This window comes from Cervus canadensis, chromosome 12 (genome assembly GCF_019320065.1).
Source record: "Cervus canadensis isolate Bull #8, Minnesota chromosome 12, ASM1932006v1, whole genome shotgun sequence".
Lineage (NCBI taxonomy): Eukaryota > Metazoa > Chordata > Mammalia > Artiodactyla > Cervidae > Cervus > Cervus canadensis.
This window is the reverse complement of record NC_057397.1, coordinates 12,708,306-12,716,082: the sequence shown is the minus strand read 5'-3', so window position 1 is coordinate 12,716,082 and position 7,777 is coordinate 12,708,306.

The window sequence follows — 7,777 nt, the reverse complement described above, 5'->3', positions numbered from 1 at the left end:
ATTCTTGATATTTCAAATAAGTGGAGTCATACAATGCTTGTCCTTTTGTGTCTGAATTATTTCATTTAGCATAATGTTTTCAAAGTTCATTTGTATTTAGCATATATCAGAATTTCATTCCTTTTTAATGGTTGAATATGCACGCACATGTATGTGTGTGTGTGTGTGTGTGTGTGTGTGTGTATTCAGCTTGGGTTGTTTCCATTTTTGACTAGAAAATTGCTTCAGTAACCATCAGCATACAACTCAGAAGACGAGTCCCTCTTTTTAGTTCTTTTGGGTATGTATCTAGGAGTGGAATTGCTGAATCTTATAGTAGTTCATGTTTAACTTTTTGAGAAGCCATCAGAATATTTTGTACAGTTGTTTGTAGCCATTTTACATTCCACCAGCAGTGTACAAGGGTTCTGATTTCTCACTATTCTCACCAACACCTTTTATTTTCAGTGTTGAAGATTATCATTAGCACCATCTTAGTAGGTGTGAAGTGATACCTCACCTGTGGTTTTGATCTGCATCTCTCTAATGACTAATGATACCAAGCATCTTTTATGTGGTCGTTGATCATTTGTATATCTTCTTTGGAAAAATGTCTATTTGAGTCCTTGGCTAAGTTTTTAATTGGGCTGCCTTTTTGTTGTCGAGTTTTAGGAGTTTTTCATATATTCTGGATGTTACACTCTTATCAGATACACAATTCATAAATACAGCCAATTCTCATTCACAGGTTCTGTATGTGCAAATTTGACTACTCATTAAAATGTAATTGTAACCCCTGAATCTATTCATGGCAGTTTTGTGCTCATTCATGTGCTTGTCCATAGTAGCAAAAAATTTGAGTTGTCCCATGTGTATGTTTCCAGCTGAGGTCAAAAAAGGTAATGCTTTGCCTCTTATTTTAGCTGTCAGGATGTAAAGAACCATCCTTTTTGAAATCTGTTTAGTGCCACTTTTAAAATAGTTTGTGTTTCTTTGTTGGTAATTTTGCTGTTTAAAATGACTCCCAAGTATAGTGCCAAAGTGTCTTCCAGCATTACCGAATGCAAGGAAAGTGTGACACGCCTTGTGGAGAAAAACGTGTGTTAGATAAGCCTCATCCAGACACAAGGAATATGCTGTTGAACGTTAATGAATAACCTATATGTATATCATATATATATAATATATATAATAACCTATTTTATATATATATATATATAAAATAAGGTGTCTAACATTAATGAATAACCAATATATATCAATATGTATTAAATAAGGTGTCTTTAAGCAAAAACAGGTTTCTCAGGTGGCACAAGTAGTAAAGGATCCACTTGCCAATGCAAGAGACAGAAGAGGAGTGAATTCAATCCCTGGGTTGGGAAGCTCCCCTAGAGTAGGAAATGGCAGCCTACTCCAATATTCTTGCCTGGAAAATTCCCTGGGCAGAGGAGCCTGGCGGCCTACAGTTCATGGGGCCACAGAGAGATGACACAACTGAACGTGCACACACACATACACACACACACACAAGCAAAAACACATGAACCAAGGTGTATGTATTGATTGATTGATGAAACTTATGACCGGAAGCTCTCAGGATCTTAACCCTACAAGCATTTGTTCAGTGTCTGTGGTGACTTTATAGAATACAACTGCTGTGAGTAATGAGAATTGACTGTATTCACTTCTGTGGGTTGTCTTTTCACTTTATTTATAATGCACACAAAAAAGAGGCACACACAATTTTAATTTTGGTGAAGTCCAATTTATTTTTCTTTTTTTTGCTCATTCTGAGCAAATGTTTTGTAGTTTTTATTGTATAAAAGAGTAAAATGCCTATAAATAAATGCAACCAAGTCTTGCTTTCATCTCCGTGGTTGCATTTATTTATAGGTATTTTATTCTTTTAAGATGTTACTGATACTGGAATTGCTTTCTTAATTTCTTTTTCAGATTGTTCATTGCTGCTGTATAGAAGCACACAAAATTTTTGTTTGTTGATCTTTTAACCTGCAACTTTGCTGAATTTGTTTACCAGCCCTAGTTAACTTTCATGTGGATTCTTTAGAATTTTCTATTTGTAGCATCATGTTATCCATAAATAGATATAGTTCTACTCCTTTCCAATGTGAAGGCTCTTTTTCTTGTCTAATGGTTCTGTTTAGAACTTCTAGTACTGGGTTGACCAGCAGTGGTGATAGAGGCTTGTCTTGTTCTTGATCATAAGAGAAAACTTTCAGTCTCACATCAAATATGATGTTGCTGTGGGCTTTCATTAAATGCCTTTTATCATGTTAAGGAAGTTCTATTCCAAGTTTTCTAAGAGGTTTTATCATGAAAGGGCATCAGTTGAAATGATCTTATTTTTACCCTTCATTCTATTAACATGATGTATTACATTGTTTAATTTTCTTTTGTTGATCCACTCTTATATTCCTAGGATAAATCCCACTTGGTTATGGTGTGTCATACTTTGAAATATTCTGTTGTCTCCCATTTGCTAGTATTTTGTTGAGGGTTTTTACACTTACATTCATAAAAGATATTGGTCTTGATGTATCTCTTCTTGTGATTTCTTTATGTCATATGATAAAAGTATGTTTAGTTTTGGAAGATATTGCCAAATTATCCTCCAAAGTAGTTATACCATTTTATATTCCTACCAGCAGTGAATGAGATTTCCAGTTGCTCCATATTCTCACAAGCATTTGGTATTGTCAGTATTCTAGATTTGGGCCATTCTAATAATGAAGAAAGCTGAGCACCGAAAAATTGATGCTTTTGAACTGTGGTGTTGGAGAAGACTCTTGACAGTCCCTTGGACTGCAAGGAGACCCAACCAGTCCATCCTAAATGAGATCAGTCCTGGGTGTTCATTGGAAGGACTGGTGCTGAAGCTGAAACTCCAGTACCTTGGCCATCTCATGCAAAGAGTTGACTCATTGGAAAAGACCCTGATGCTGGGAGGGATTGGGGGCAGGAGGAGAAGGGGACAACAGAGGATGAGATGGCTGGATGGCATCACCAACTCGATGGGCATGAGTTTGAGTAAACTCCGGGAGTTGGTGATGGACAGGGGGGCCTGGCGTGCTGCGATTCATGGGGTCGCAAAGAGTCGGACACGACTGAGCTACTGAACTGAACTGAATAGTGTGTAGTGGGATCTCACTGTTGTTTTAACTTACATTTCCTTGACTACATACTAATGTTGAACATCTTTTCATATGCTTTTTTGCCATCTGTATATCTTTTCTGGTGAAGTTTCTGTTAACGTCTTTGACCTATTTTTTTAATTTATTTATTTTTAATTGAAGGATAATTGCTTTACAGTATTGCGTTGGTTTCTACCAAAGAGCCACAGGTGAATCAGCCACAGATATACCCATGTCCCCGCCCACTTGAACATCCCTCCCACCTCCCTCCCTATTCCACCCCTTTAGGTTGTTACCAAGGGTCTTTGACCTATTTTTAAAATCAGGTTGTTTGTTTTCTTACTGAGTTTTAAGGGTTCTTTCTATATGTTAGATAACAGTCCTTTATCAGATTTGCCTTTTATAAATATTTTCAGCTGAGCTATAGCTTGTCTTCTCATCCTTTTGAAACTGTCTTTTGTAGAGCAGAAGTTTTTAAATTTAATGAAGTCTAGTTTATCCATTATTTCTTTCATGGATAGTGCCTTTGGTGTTTTATCTAAAAAGTCATTGTCATCCTGAAGATCATCTCAGTTTTCCCGAGGTTATTTTCTAGGAGTTTTATAAAATGCATTTTACATTTTGCATTTATGGTCCACTTTGAGTTACTTTTTGTGAAGGGTGTAAGGTCTGTGTCTAGATTCTTTTTTTTTTTTTTTTTAAAACATGTGGATGTCCAGTTAATCCAGCACCATGAAAAGATGATCTTTAAATATAAAGTACCTTAATGGAATTAAGTTCTCTTTCTTTTAGACTTCCTTTGCACTTTATATTTCTCTTAAGGGGTTCATTACTTTCTATCTTGTATTATATTCAGTCTTTTGTTCATTAATTGCATTTTTTTACACAGTAGGTACACAGCTGCTTTGACTGAAATAATGTTGTTATTTAGTCACTAAGTCGTGTACAACTCTTTGCGAGCCCATGGACTGTAGCCCACCAGGCTCTTCCGTCCATAGGATTTCCCAGGCAAGAATACTGGAGTGGATTGCTGTTTCCTTCTCCAGGGTATCTTCCTAACCCAGGGATTGAACTTGTATTCCTGCATTGGCAGGCTTATATGAATGTTATTCCTTCTCTCTGACTTGTCCTTCTGATGTCACCACCATAGTTGTTGCCTTGCCTCAAGGGCCTCCCTCATTCCTTTCCTGCTGTAGTCAGTACTAACTGCCTCCCCTATGTCCACCCAACAGGTCTTGGTTGACTCTGTATGTACATCTATTTCATTAGCTTACAGCACTTTGAAGGCAGAAAACATTTTAAAAATTCTTTTTAAAGCTAACATTTGCTGAATACTATGTCAAGCACTAGAATGATAGAGTTAAATGATCTATCTGAATCCCCATGCATGATGCATGAAGTTGCTCAGCTGCTAATTCCTGTCTGACTCTTTGTGACCCCATGGACTGCAGCACACCAGGATTCCCTGTCCTTTACTATCTCCTGGAGATTGCTCACACTCATGTCCATTGAGTCGGTGATGCCATCCTACCGTCTCATCTTCTGATGCATGAAGTCGATACTATTATTACCCCCACAGTACAGATAAGGAAAGTGAGCCTCAGTTCAGTTCAGTTCAGTCGCTCAGTTGTGTCCAACTCTTTGCGACCCCATGAACTGCAGCATGCCAGGCCTCCCTGTCCATTACCAACTCCTGGAGTTCACCCAAACCCATATCCATCGAGTCGATGATGCCATCCAACCATCTCATCCTCTGTCGTCCCCTTTTCCTCCTGCCTTCAATCTTTCCCAGCATCAGTGTCTTTTCCAATGAGTCAGCTCTTCGCATCAGGTGGCCAAAGTATTAGAGTTCCAACTTCAACATCAGTCCTTCCAATGAACACCCAGGACTGACCTCCTTTAGGATGGACTGGTTGGATCTCCTTGCAGTCCGAGGGACTCTCAAGAGTCTTCTCCAATACCATAGTTCAAAAGCATCAATTCTTCAGCACTCGGCTTTCTTTATAGTCCAACTCTTGCATCCATACATGACCACTGGAAAAACCATAGCCTTGACTAGACAGACATTTGTTGGCAAAGTAATGTCTCTGCTTTTTAATATCCCATCTAGTGCCTCACACAGGTTCAAATTCACACACCTAGTAAGTGTTAGAGATGTCAAACTGTCTCCAGAGCTCTCACCCTTAACCACTGCCTCTAGTGCCTAGCCAGTGTCCTCACAAAGTTGTTCAGTAAATGTTCATCAAATTGAACTGAAGATTACGAGTCCAGGAGCCAGGAGAGAAAAAAGCAATGCCGGCTAGTTGTGCCCATAGCTGGTGTTGGCAGGCAGTGTTTGTCTTTGGGACAACAGCCTGTGACACTGGAATGAAATAATCTCAGCAAGAGACAGTACACTCCACAAGCCCTGAGAAAATTTCATTTGGCTCAAGAGTTGCTGACCTGAATAAAAGGGCATGAAATTGAGTTTTGTAGCGGAAAAGAGCAAAGAGGCCAAAATTCAGCTACTAAGTCAGATCATATGACAACCACGGGGGTGATGGGAAAATCCTGTGACATCATGGGCACCAGACACAGCAAATACAAGAGATACAGCCAAGAAGCTAGTAAGATACAGTACTTGAAATCTGGGGTCATTAGATCATTTGTTCATTCAGTAAATGTGTAAGGAGCACACGATTTGCTACTACCTGCTTCACTCTCCTGTCTCAGGCCACACACCAAGCTCTCCTGCGAGCTCACTTGGCCTCAGGACTGAGGCTCACTTCCCACTCCTCATTCTTGCCTTTCAGTTTTTCAGATGCTCTTGTTACAGATGTTCTCTTGGCCAGCTCCTTCTCTTCACTCCTGACTCAGCTCTTCAGAGGTACCTTCTCTGACTACCCAGTTACCTGAAGGAGTCCCTTATACATCATCCCCCAAATTTTCTTTGCAGAACTTACCATGGTCTAAAGCTACCTCTTTCATTTACTTGTTCATTATCTATCTACTCACTAGAACCGAAGTTCCATGACAGCAAGAATTTCATCTGTCTTATTTATCACTGTATCCTCCACTCAAAACAGTCCTTGCTTATAGTAGGTACTCAATAAGTTTTAGTTGAATCAGTGACTGTACCTCCTATAAAAATTTACAGAGACTTTCCTGACTGTCCAGTGGGTAAAACTCTGTGCTTCCACTGCAAGGGGACATGGGTTCTATCCCTGGTTGGGAAACTAAGATCCTGCATGCCTCTCGGCATTGCCGATAAAAGAAAAAAGAATGCTAACTTTGGCAAAGGCTGTTACAAATATTGTTTCCTGGGTGCTAGATAAGTGCAAACTAAAGTCGCTTTGTCTCCTTTCCTGCCGTCCGAGTGTCTGTCATAGGCACTCCCTACCACCTGGCATTTCCTAGGTGTCTGAGGTGTGTTTAACAGTTCCAGAGCACTCTTATACTGGTTTGCACGCCTCTCTCTCTTTTTAAAGAGATTTATTTTAAAATTTATTTTTGACTGCACTGGGTCTTCGCTGCTGCACTGAGCCTTTCTCTAGTTGTGGTGAGCAGAGGCTACTCTTTGTTGCAGTGCATGGGCTTCTCATTGCGGCTTCTCTTGTGGAGCATGCGCTCTAGAACATGGGCTTCAGTAATTGTGATGCACGGGCTTAGTTGTTCTGTGGCATGTGGGATCTTCCCAGACCAGGGATCGAACCTGTGTCCCCTGTATTGGCAGGCAGATTCTTAACCACTTGACCACCAGGAAAGCCTTACTCTCCTCTTTTAAAATATTATTCCAGGGTCTATCAATTGAGGTAGTGGTTTACAACTTGGGTTACCAGACCCTGGGTCCTTGATAACAATCTTTGAGCTGTTTTCATTATTGTCAATGACCTAACATCAATCATGTTTAATCTTTCCTCAAGCTTCCCAGGGTCCTTGGCAGTTACTTCTTTGCTTTCATAGAATCCTAACACGTAGTGGGGCAATGCTAAAGGAAAATGAAGCAATCGTTAGTTAGCATATGCAAATCCTCCATATGCAGTTTTACTGCATATGCAAATCCTCCATACTTTGGAGGAAAATAACTAAGAGGGTTCTTAGCGGTAAAAAGGCTGGAAACCCCTTAGCTCAGGGAGCCTGAGTTCAAAGGGCAAAGAACTCTCCTTTACCCATAAACTCTCCTTCCATGACCTGATCATTTCAGCAAAATATCTACCTCAGTTAGTTGTAGGGCCAGGAAGAGGCTAGACTGGAGGCATCTCAGAACAGGGGAGAGCAGAAGTTCCAAAAACCAAGCAGCCCTAAAAAAGGGAAAGGTGGGGGTGGGGGGGCGGGGCGGGAAACCCTGCCTGCTTTGCTCTTTGCACCTGGGACAGGAATTTTGAATGAACATGCATTACTCAGTTGCTATCCAACCGGCACCTTACCTGCACTCTTTTAATCAATGCCTACTTCACAGATCAGGTACACAGCCAGTGAATAGCTGAACCAGGACCATGAATCTAGACAAATCTGGCGCTTGAGGCCCTTTGACAACATGCTGTACTGTCTTTGTTAGGACAGAGCATTTTAGAATTAAGGCAACTAGCTCTTCCTTCTTTTGACTCCATTGCTTCTGGGTGATAATATTATGGATACCTCTTTTCCTTCACTTTTCTATAATTTCT